The following is a 12,400-nucleotide window of genomic DNA, read 5'->3' as shown; positions in this document are numbered from 1 at the left end:
ACACGTGGTCTCACTTTCACCACTTGTATCTCTAATTTCGACATGTGTATTTTCACTTTCATTTTTTTTTAAAAGCAAATGGGTTAACCTATCTCTCGAGTATCTATCTTCAATTGACTTTAGCAAAGAAGTAAATTCAGTCCCTCTTAAAAGGTACTTTTATTTTTCCCAATATCCCTTGAACTCGCTCTCGTTTTTTATAGTTTCCTAATTTTCTATCGTTAGTTCATTGCCAAGTTCATGATAACCTTACTGATGTACATATAATGTGTAAAGTAAGGTTTTTCATTTGGCACGGTAAAGAAATTCAATGCTAAAATTTATAGGTTGTTGGTGAGTAAATTTATAGGCTTTTAATCTCTTGATTGATTTCTAAAGCATTTGCGCTGGGAGTGGCTGCGCGAAGAGTTAAATTTGTCAAAGTATTGACGTATTCTTAGGGGTTTACGGCTGGTTTATTTGCTGGTGTCCTTGAGTGGTTGTTTATTTTTATACTATTCATTAATGATGTGTTTTCATACTTGGACGGGTGCCGTTAAATGAATATATTTTTTTTTTGTTAAAAGACTTGCAACTATTTGTAATTAAATGAATAACATTAGTTCTTTGTAGATGTCTGGAAATTGTTGTGTCAATTCTTTATGCGTGTTCCAAGTGATGTGTTATTGTGTCAAATTGTAGCAGCTCTAAAAACGATATTTTTTCTTCCATTTATAGCTTAGATAGCTCTCTAATAATCTGAATCTATATTCATTGCTAAGACAAATCTTCACCCCTTCTAGATTCCAAGTATTTCTACCATATCCCTGAGCAGTACAACAACTTATACTACATTATGTAATAAATTTCACGATACAAAAGAAGTCTCCTATCCAAAAAACCGTCGATTCATAATTCAAAATAAATGCACATCTTAAGCTTTTTATTTATGGGGTCCTCTCTCATCCAATTCCTATTATATTCCCATAATTAAAGATTTGGAACTCGTGAAACACATATTATTCAACCAAGAGGAAGCATGCCTTCAACACAACGCCATATATATATATATATAAAAACCGTTTCAATGAAAAACGCACGTGATAAAACACTACTTGATATCTTGGTTTGGCTCACTTAGCATAAAGAAGGAAAAAAAAATAGACTAAGAAAAAATTATACAGACTTATAGTTCATGACTTCAAGTATCCACATTTAAGCTCCTCCAACAAAATCAATATCATTACAGCTACCTTTGATACAACATAATGGACTACAATATATACTACACTACTATAATATTTAATTTTACAGTTACCAATTTGAATTCAAATTAGCAACTCAGCCCCCTCATTTAAAAAAAAAAATTATGCACCATATCAGCTGTTTTATTATCTCTATGATCACCATCTCTGTTGATTCTTAATCCTTTAAGCATACTTGGTGTCGTCATAAGCCCACTCGCTCGTGTTGCTTCCTTGTATTCCCTTCAAAACCTCCTGCATCAAAAAAGAATCACGATGCATAAATTGTTGGTGTGTAAACCAACTCATAGTTAAAACAACATAGCTTTTAGTGAAGCTTCAATCCCTTAACTCACCACTATCAGTAGATTGTCAGAGATCCCTTGGTTAAACTTTTGGGCCACCCAAGGAACACACTTTGTAATACAAACCAAACAATCACACAAACAACAAATGGGAGAATTGGCTATTAGTATTTTCATAACATGTTGATGAGGTCCTTTGTAGGAGAGCTCTTTGCCTTCTTAGTTATGCAATGGCCTTCACAATGCAATTTGCACGTACATCCACATGCAGCCATGGCATGCCAAAGTGTTGGTAACTCCTACCACCACTTGAAAATCTATTGATTTATCTTCTAACCATCTTATTAATTTGGCAGAGTTGTGCAATTAAGGCAATTAACTTTCTAGTTGCATATATACTACTTAATAAAGAATATCAAGTGGAGGCTTCACCATGGGTAACCTTTGAAATCCACCAACAGTTTCCAGTGTTATAGGAGTTGTTTCTACTGACATGATATTGAGAAGCGCAGATGCATGAAAAACTATTCATATACTTCTACTACACTTATGTAACTAAAATATTTACTATCAAGTCGTATCAATAAAGGAACAAAAGCTCAAAGTGGTGTCTCTAATATAAAAAAGGAATTTGTTTATTTAAAATTCATACAGGTCTACCTGCTTAGCCATTTTTGTTTTTAGCTTGGGTGACAGGGCAATAGCTTCCTTTGACAATTTCATAGGCGGAGGTATGTACTTTCCTACAAAATATTGCGGAACTTCCAAAAAAAGAGATCAAAAGCTTGTTCAACAGATCTTGACATAAAGTCCAAATGTAATGATTCCGTCCATATTTACCAAGTCTGCCATTCTATGCATAAATACACTACACATTAAACTCCAAAAGAATTCAACAATAATTAGTTAAATTAATAAAAGAGGATCAACAGTATCTAGGTACCAAGATTTTATCAACTACAAAGAAACGAAATCCTCCTCTTCAGCCTCCTCAGAGCAGTTGCGACGCTACATAAGAAAAAACACTTTATTACTTTTAATCAATCAAGGAAAATGACACTTAAGTAAATAAGGTAGAGTGCTTATCGGCATATCAAAATATAATAACTTTCCATATGAGTTCTTACAACTGCATCTGAAAAGAAAAGAAGTCGTTTAGTGACATCGAGTTCCAACTTAACACTTGAATGATTTTTTTTTAATAAAATAAAATAAATAAATAGAGATGAAGGAATCATAAGAATAAAAAGGTAACACTCACTGCTTAGAAGTCTTTTAGGTAGGAACATATTCACAAACTCAACTTGAAGCATGTGTGTGTGTGTGTTTTTTTTTTTTTTTTTTTTTTTAAACAAACATTGTTATTAGGTGGTAGAAAAAACTTACATGGGTTACTAGGGCTCTGGGCTATAACCATTAACATGCTTAATCCAATTACAATTTAAAATTCACGTAGAAGTCATATACTATAATAATCAGATGTGAAAAGTGAAAAGTTAATCTTATTGAAAAACTTGAAAACTCATGTCAACCAAAACTTAAAAGTGCAAGGGAGAACAATGATACCCTAAATTGGTTTTAACCAAGGACTACCCACCCCAGTCCATCACATTGCCGATTATGTAACATTCATTGAATACAACTTTTTATAGGTGTACTAAGTATGCCAATGCGCAGCCGACATGTCCCGCAAGCCAAAATTTCTACAGATTCATATCTAATTATAATGCATTACCCTGAAGCATATAAGGGTTTTCTAGAAATTCGGTACATACAACTTGAAGAACTCTCCAACTTAAAGAAAATAATTTACAACATGAAAAGCATATATATGGCCATGTTGGCCAGTCCTTTAGTTAGGCAATCCATATCATAATTATGAATTATACAATTAATAAAATACGCGGTAACTAATGTGTTATCTTTAAAAAAGGATCCAATCATTAAAACCCAACTAAATATGGATCAAAATAACATCTAAAAAAAATACTACCATGATCAACAACATTCCGGTAACATATCCAAAGAGAAAGTCCTACCTGATCACCTATTCAATCCAGTTATTTGACCAATGGAAGCTCTCTGCATTTTCGGTAGCACTATGAACAACAAAAATCCAAAAAAAAAACAAAAAACAAAATGTATTAAGGAAATAAACAAAGCAACGTATCAAGCAAGGAACATAAACACTGCACACTTTAACAATAGGCAATAGGTATTCAGTAAAAATATGGGAGGTGATATTGAAACCTACATAAAAATGAAAATCACATAAAACCGACATATTGATGAGACATTGAAACAAACACTTGGCAAACCATGAGTAGCATTCTAATGCAACCATGAGTAGGTGCTCATCCATGGAAATGGTATCTTCAAATAATCCAGTTGTTTTCCAATTCAAACAAATCCAATTCGATCTCGTATTAAATAAATTGCCAAACCGTTAAAGAAACTCAAAATTGAACAATAAAATGGGTCTCTCTCGAATCACTCCAATGAATTAGAATAAAGTCATTACGACATATCCATTTCTCCATGTTCAAAATTAATTCAACCATTAAGTTGATAGAGGGTATTTCTTCATTCAATTGACCTAAATAAATCAGCATAATCTGCTAACAACCCTATCTGTGACGTGTCCTTAAGGTAGAGAAATATTTTTTTTTTTTATTTATTATTATTTTGTTAAGTAAAACACTCAAATAGGGTAGACAATGTAGAGCCTTTAACAGTTAACAATGATGATGCAAGTGATACTAAAGCATGATTAGTTCATATAAAAAACTTAAAGATCATAATGACATTAGATATGAATAGTACCTTAATAAATCAAGATTGTTCAAATATCCATTTTCCCAAAGAATTAAGGAACTCCACTAATGGAAATACATTTGAAGTCCATCAAAGACAAATATGTGGAATGTGGCCTGAACCAAAAAGGAAAAGTGAATGAAAGAATACTAATGCCATTTTTATGTACCTTAACCAAACAATGTTTGGATGACCATTTTGCTGAGATGCTATAGTGATCTATATACAATAGCCTTTACAATGTTATGCATGTATTAATTCTCCACAGAGCTTGACATACCACGCGACATTCCTATAAACATTTCGATAATAAATATGTTCACGTCAGTAAGCAATTTACCAACCCATAACCATATCTAGCTTATCAATAAGCTTCAATTAAGAGTTTGGTTCAAACCCCACATGTATTCCTTAGCTATGTCAGGTCCTTCACAACTTAAATAGTTTATTCCAATGATATTTGCGAATATCTGGTATGTATATATAGTATTCTTTATCCCAAGAACTTTACAAATGGATGTTGCTTGAGATTATCCACAAAGTGAATTAAGAGGCAACGCTAAAGTAGTACGAAGTTAAAAATCCTTGTGAAGATGAAGTGTGAGAATCCAATGTTCCATTATATGCTCTCTTTTGGAAGCACAATATCCATCTCCCATTCAATCATGCTAGTGGACGTTATTCATCTCACTTACATGTTGTGCATGATTAAGGAAGGGTAAGCAGTAACTAAACTAACATTAAAATTGTGTTTTTTTTAATTAAACAATTAAATCAATTCAATTGACACATATATCAAAACCATGAGAAACAATAAAGTCATAATAACAAAATTTGCTTGAAAATGGAGCTTATGTCGAAGAGGCTCCTTTTACATTTTTTGATTTGATAAGACTGGTCATGATCATCACCATTTTATCAAATTGTGTAACATACTGTAGAAGCACCCTATATAATGATCCCCCTCTTACAACTACAACACCTTTGGCCAAGTGGGTTAACCAAAACATTGTGAATTTGAGATACAACGGTCATAAGTTAACTTCACTCTCAAGAAGTAAAACCATTAAACCTAAAAAATGACTCAGTTGTGTTTTATCTTTAATTTCCTTGGGTAATTAAGTCAGTAGCATCCAAAATATTGAACCACTTCAAAATATGGGTTTGTTAATATTACTCACTTCCAGATATAGAAGGTGAGACCATTTGTAAGAAGGTTCATAGAAACCATATACCGATATTTCATTTATTATACACGATAAATGTAGAATGCTTACATTTGTAATGGCCTGGTAGGATTGCACATCTGATTTCCATCAGTTTGAACTGCTCCAAAAAATTCTGCAACCATGATAACAAACAATAGGAATTAGCACTTGCAATTTGAGTTACAAATATATTCATCAGATAACAAAATTATTATTTCATGCAGAAGCATCCCATTATAGTGTCACATTATATTGTCAAAAAAAAGGGTGTTAGTAACAATTAGATGCATGTGCATGAACACACTTAATAACTAACATTATATTCATATAATATATCAAAGCCAATAGATGATCATCATCTACATATTAGATAATTAGATTCGAGACACAATGTTTCCATACACACATGGTTCAGAAAAATATTATATGAGCCGAGAATCCTCATATTCGAGCTTTTGTCGATTTATATTTTTTATTTTTTCTTAAAAAAAAAAGAATCTAGAGATTATTCAACATTTTATATACACTTAATTAACACTGCAACTTAAGTGTATATAAAGAGAAACACAGACAATGACAAAATGGAAATTACCCATGCCACCGATTGCATAAGCCGTGTGATCTTTATGGCGATGAAGAAGATAACTGCAATGACTCCAAATCCTATTCAACCAAAAATTCTAGCAGTCAAATATAATTAACAACTTATTCCATAAAAATAAAAAATAAAAAAATTAAATCACTGAAAAATGACTGACAGCGGTCATAATCAACATCGAAAGTTGAACAAAATTTTGTCAACCTTTTCTGTATGTAATACTTGATGTGTGTTTTATAAATGTGCCAAGATGTTTAGATATTTACGATACAATTCAAGCTACAGAAAACTAACTCAGTTATTACCGCTTATAAAAACCTTATATATATAAATCCACATTTTAAGTGATCTTATTCTTGGTGCAATTTACACCAACCAATTTAATAAAGAGATGTGAGGAAACAAATTAAACATGCAAAGTAGTGGAGGGAAAGGGCTCGCTTACTAACAACATCAAGTGAGGCAAGTTCTAATTAGAACTAAGGCAATGTTCTTCTACCGATACAGAGGAGTTACAGAATTGAGTTCCATTCGACTAGTGTCGATATATCTTCCTCTCTTGGCTCATAAAAGAATGGATACAGATTTCCGATTAAACACTCATTTTGGATTCTCGAACTACTGCCCAAAGCTGATTCTTTTCTTACCAGCCTTCCCATTGGATCTCATCGTTCCACCAGAATCACGCACCCTCGGACAAAGTTTCCATTGACTTAGTGAAAGAACATGAAAGACTACCATAAAGATCAAACACCCTCATAATATTGTTATTCAACTCTCTAATCAAACCCACATTTTTGATCCTATAACAACTAATCCTTTTATATTCTCCTAACTAACTTACCTAAACAAACCTCATTAAAAATATTATACTGCCTTGATTATCCATAAAACTAAGAAGCATATTTACCCGCGGTTAATTTTTTTTCATGTTGAAGATCTTATTATATTATAGTTACTCACAAATTTAAATTATAGTAGCCAGCTTGGGCTTTTAGAGCGATTTTTCAAAATATAAGGCTTGAAACAAACATTTATATTAGGGTAGTCTCTTTGATAGGTCAAAGTTATCGTAGAAGTGGAGGAAGTACTAAAGGCTTCAATCAATTGAGACAACCACCCATCTAAACAAAACATAACAAATATTTAGTATGCAACGATAGAACATACATCTTTTTTGTCATTTAAGTACAAGTCAATCTTCATAAGTCATAATCACAAATCATAGGTCTTCTGTCCTTTGCATATTGCCACTTTATTTACCAGTATGTTTTTAGCCGTGAATATGTTTATGGGACCTTTAGATCTTTATCTATATCAGAAATTTATCCCCAAACTGAAAAAAGAATATTGCATCCTACTTAATTACGTGAAATACTGAAATACCAAGCATAAGAATCAGTCACACATAAATACATAAAGTTAAATCAGTTTCGTAAAAATATTTTTAATCTATGCAACTACTTACATATGGAACTCCATTAGCATAAAAAATACCATTAAAACCTCAGAAGAGTTTGTTTTCATAAATTATTAGTACGTTTAATTATGAGAACGGATACAACTTTGTATTCTATTAAGTAATTCTATCCCAAATCTTGTCATACATTTTTCATAGCATCTAAGATACCATTCACTTCACAAATCATCCATCTTACCATGCAATTTCCCTATTTATTTATTTTATGAAAGATATAATCCACTAAAAAATTAACAATTTCTGATACCAACTAATTTTTTTCTCTAATATCACATCCAAGCAACTTATAAATCCTAACCAAACAGTGCAGAATTTTGAAAGCAGTACAAAGATAAATATACAACGTATTAAGAGAAAAATAAAGCAAAGAGAAGAAAAAGAAAATTGAAAGTTTGTAAGAATATACTATCGTAACTATTTTTTCCCCGCCTCAAAAGAAATTGTGATCAGTTGATCTTTTTCAATCATTAGTCCCACATAAGACACTCAAACTTCCAATCAAGTGGACAGTGATTACTCTCATAAACATTGAGGCTGTGTTCTGGGGCCTCGTACGTAATCCATAGCAATCGCTTCGGGGTCATAGCGATTTTTTTCCCCAATGACAACAGCTAATTCCATTAAGTTATCAAGTGCTTCTAAAGGGCTTAAAATTTCAATGGTCCTTCTATTTGGTAGATATGATGGTTTTGGCAGCATAAACAATACTTTTTTTTTTTTTTTTTTTTTTTTGTTTGATAAGCCTGTTTTAAATGAGATCGATAACTCTTTGATCTTTGGCAATTCCTAATCAAACATGAAAATCAAGATGAAAATAGAGAAATGAAATGACCACACATTTTTTGAAAAACTTAATCGAAACACACTTGTTATATAATGATTTGCAAAATCTTCTTCGAATTATAAAGGGTTTAAAGTCTAAAATCAGTGCAAGTACAACAATAAAAACAATTAGGAAAAGTTACCTAATTTGCGGATTCGAGTTTGCAAGAGATTGCATCAAAACTGAAAGAGGATTCAAAAATTTGACTTGATCTAGATTCGACGTCGCTGTAATCCAATAAGAAAAATAATTTAAGACCAACTTGAAAAGGTTATCAGCAAATCTCAATGGCTTGCAAAAATAAACTTGTTGTCGTCACAGTCAAGAAAGGGCTAATCATCTTAACGAAAGCAATGGAGTATTAATGAAGATCAATTAAATCAAGTCAATATTCAATGAGCGAAAAAGAACACAAAGAGTATTTGACATCAACAATAAACACACATGCTTAGTTTCACGACAAATAGGTGAAGTAGCATGAATTTCAAGCTAGGTTACAACAAGTAAAATCAGGTCTACATAGAAATTCCCTGCTCAATTCAAACGAAAAATCAATAATAATAACTTTTCTTTAATAATCAACAATTCCACATGTAATATAACCATATACCATAGTAATAAAAAATTAGGCTACTCAAAAGTATACCATATCGTGGTCCTTATGTATACATCATGACAATCTCGCAATAATCAAAAGTAAGAGATAGTACGTAAAATTTAACCTGCTAATTGGTACAAATTAATGCAATAAAGCTCTTCTTCATTTCAGAAGGAAGGGCATATAATTATCACCTTAAACATATAGTTTAAATGCTAATGGATTATTTAAACCAATAAAATATGTAGAGTAATAAAATATAAAGTTGGCAAGTAGAAGTTTAGTGGGAAAAAAACTTACAGCGTTTCACACACACACAAACACAATTCTTTGGGATTCTTTTTGGGTTTTAATTGAAAAATCATGAGAAACCCTGCTTATATTCATTTAGTTTTTTTTCCCTATTTTTATGGGACTATTTGTGAAGTTTTAATTTGGCCTCCTTTTTTTTGCGAGTAGAAAATGCCCTATGAATGGGTGCTTCAGGGACTTCTCATCATAAAATCTATTTTGGTTAACAAATTTGCTATAACTTTGCATTCACTTTCTCATTTTGTGGGCATTTTAGCTAAATCACTATGATCTCGTGAGAAAGTTAAGAGGGACCATACCCAAGTTTTGGTTAGAATATAATAACACATGATCACTCAAGTGAATAACTAAGAGAAAAAGAATAGCATATAAATCCTAAAGAACACGACCACAACAATGACAATCAACTCCAGTGCAAATTTGAACTCAACACCGATCATATAAAGCAAAACACTTTTAATCTAGAGCAATTCAATCATATATAGCAACAATAAAGAAGGGAGCTACCTCCATCGTAAAATGACTTCCTGTTCCTCTTTCAAAGATATTAGATCTTCACAAACTCGGTCCACATCCACCATTCACTTGTTTGTAATTCCATCTACACATTGTTTTAAGAAATGTTGGCAATAGAAGAAAGTTGCCATTATTTTCAGGCTCAAACACTTTTGATTGCTTGACCAATCTAATTCTATAAAAAATTGATTTATGGCGAGTAAAAGAAAGTTAGGGCTTTAAAAATTGCCTTAAGCAATGCTAGAGCTACTTGAATTTGTGTACCATACCATAACCATAGTGCCTTAACTTCTAATTACGTTCTTGCCTTGACTTTCTAATTACAATAGTGTTATTACGTGGATGTATTCGCTTTTGGTTGAGTAGTGCATTGTCCTATTTCAGAGTGTCATAGGAGTATGTATTAAATTGTATGCAAATTTTCTCTTTGCGTACTTATATTCCAATTAATTAATTCAAATTAAAAGAGAATAACTAATTCTAGCTGACCTGATTCATAAACAATATTTGGTGGAAATACCCTCTCTTGTAACAAAACAAAATTTACCACATAGTCAATGTAATGAACATGATACTATGCATTGTTGGAATTGGAGATTTTAATTGAACGTCTAAATATTAGTGCCAGATTCACAAAACAAACTTTTTCTCAATCATATAGCTTAGTAGGCATGTAAGACAATAAACTTGAAAAATAGGAGATACATACACACGCTAGTCTCAAACGTACTTTCAAACCACATTAACTAAATAACTAACCCATATTAATATTCCAACAAAATGGAAAAAGATGAGACGGACCTGATTCGCAGTGATTGCGATAAATGAGAAGATCAATATGTGATGAACATTTTCAATTAATGATCATTATTGCTTTCAAATTGTTTCAATTGAAGAGCATTTACCAATCCAAATAGTTTCTGAAACAGAAAGTCTTTAAATGGAAGAAAATTGCTTACTTGTTGTTGAATACCTATTGATCAATGATCAAAGAGAGCAAGACTCAAGCCATAAGTTTTGGGTGGACCACGTACATACAGATAAGATAAGATAGAGAGCAGCAGTAATGTTGTTGAGAAATGCCTTAAATTTGCTGGAGAAGATCGTCGTCCTCGAATTGTTCAAGAACTCGTAAGTGATTCTCGCTTGGATCAGATATTGCAGGATCCCTATGGCAATTACGTTATTCAAGCTACACTGAATAATTCAAAGGTAATGCTTTCCCTACCATTTTTATTCACCTCTTATTCTCATTGGGGTGGTTATCTCGTCTGTTTTTCAGGGGGCTGCTCATGCTGCGTTGTTAGAGGCTATCCGACCATGTTCCGGCCCTCCGTACCAGTCCATATGGGAAGAAGATCCTCTCAAGCAATGGCCTGAAGAAATAGCTTAAGCTATTTTTGAATGAGTTCCATAGAATAACCACTTCTCAGATGGTTTTTTGAATTCTCAAAAATTTCTTAAGACAGTAGAACTAAAGCTCTCTGTAAGTCTTTCAGTGAACCCAGAGGACTATGTAGAGTGTGTGAATAAATTGAAGCATTTGTTTCAGCTTTGGAGGCTTGGATTCTCAAGTTGCGAAGGCTGACTTATATTGTACAACCCATCATAACAGATCAGACGTTTGGTTACAGTTTTTCCTCTTTGAGATCAGTTGAGAAGGGTCGGTAGAAGGCAATTTTGTTAAGGGGCTGCATCTGCATGTTGTTAGATTGGAGTTTCTTTAGCTTATAAAAATGTAATCTGCAGGGGTTATTAGGGGGTTGTTTGTTTTTTTTGAATTCAGCATTCAGAACCTCTTAAACTTAAGTTTTAAGTATTCTGAGGCTCAAAACTTGTTTGTTTTTTTTAAGTAGTTTAAGCATTAAGTGGTACTTTTAGCATTCAACATTCAGCACCAAAATTTCTTCTGAATGCTGAATTCTAATACTTGAAACAAAAAAGTCCCTTCTTGCCCTTTCTTAAGAACCCATCTACTTTCTTACCTTGACTTTTATGGTTTCAAAATAGGTTCTTCAAAATTTGATGTTGGCGTCACAGGTTTTTTCATTTTTTTTGGGTGAATGATATCCACTTTGTTAAAAATAGAATTACATAATATATATTCTGAAAATAAACAAAATATGAAAATAAACCGTTAAAATATATTTTTGAAAAGCATATTTTAAATAAATTTATTTATCATTTATTTTTTCGATAATCCATCTCTTCTCCTCAAATATAATATATATTTTGTTTAACAAGAAATCAAGTTAGTGTTTAAAATAGATAGTATGAGTAAAATTGTCCTAATGATTTATATTCAAATTTCTTCAGAGCCGTGTTATTCTAACGTAAAACAAACATGTTTTTTTAGAATTCAAAGAATCGGCATTTAGCATTCGTGAGGATGAGCCATTCAAAGATTCAAAGATTCAACATTCATAGGCTCAGAAAAACAAACGACCCCTAGGTCAGGTTTGAGCTTTCCAGGAAGATGATTATGGTTATAGAAAATTTCCGATTAATAAGAGATTACGATAA

General features: G+C 32.2%; 2 long non-coding RNA genes across 16 annotated transcripts; one reads left to right on the top strand and one right to left on the bottom strand.

Moving 5' to 3' along the window:
- Positions 1-1,080: 1,080 nt before the first annotated feature.
- LOC147504076 (uncharacterized) lies at positions 1,081-10,974 on the bottom strand. Of its 15 annotated transcripts, none has more exons than XR_015192921.1 (10): positions 10,837-10,974; positions 9,869-9,962; positions 8,594-8,678; positions 6,143-6,213; positions 5,620-5,683; positions 4,512-4,634; positions 4,352-4,407; positions 3,568-3,627; positions 2,189-2,663; positions 1,081-1,478 (listed from the first exon to the last, which is right to left on the bottom strand). It is a non-coding gene; the product is annotated as an uncharacterized LOC147504076 (long non-coding RNA). The 15 variants fall into 15 exon arrangements; XR_015192924.1 differs by having other exon boundaries at positions 2,189-2,536; XR_015192917.1 differs by lacking the exon at positions 4,512-4,634 and having other exon boundaries at positions 1,580-2,381; positions 2,472-2,663; positions 4,352-4,458.
- Positions 10,954-11,842, top strand: LOC147504075 (uncharacterized). Its single transcript, XR_015192928.1, has 2 exons — positions 10,954-11,089; positions 11,160-11,842. It is a non-coding gene; the product is annotated as an uncharacterized LOC147504075 (long non-coding RNA).
- Positions 11,843-12,400: the final 558 nt, after the last annotated feature.

This window comes from Coptis chinensis, chromosome 4, assembly GCF_015680905.1.
Source record: "Coptis chinensis isolate HL-2020 chromosome 4, ASM1568090v1, whole genome shotgun sequence".
Classification (NCBI taxonomy): Eukaryota; Viridiplantae; Streptophyta; class Magnoliopsida; order Ranunculales; family Ranunculaceae; genus Coptis; species Coptis chinensis.
This window is presented reverse-complemented; position numbering and strand designations above follow the sequence as displayed.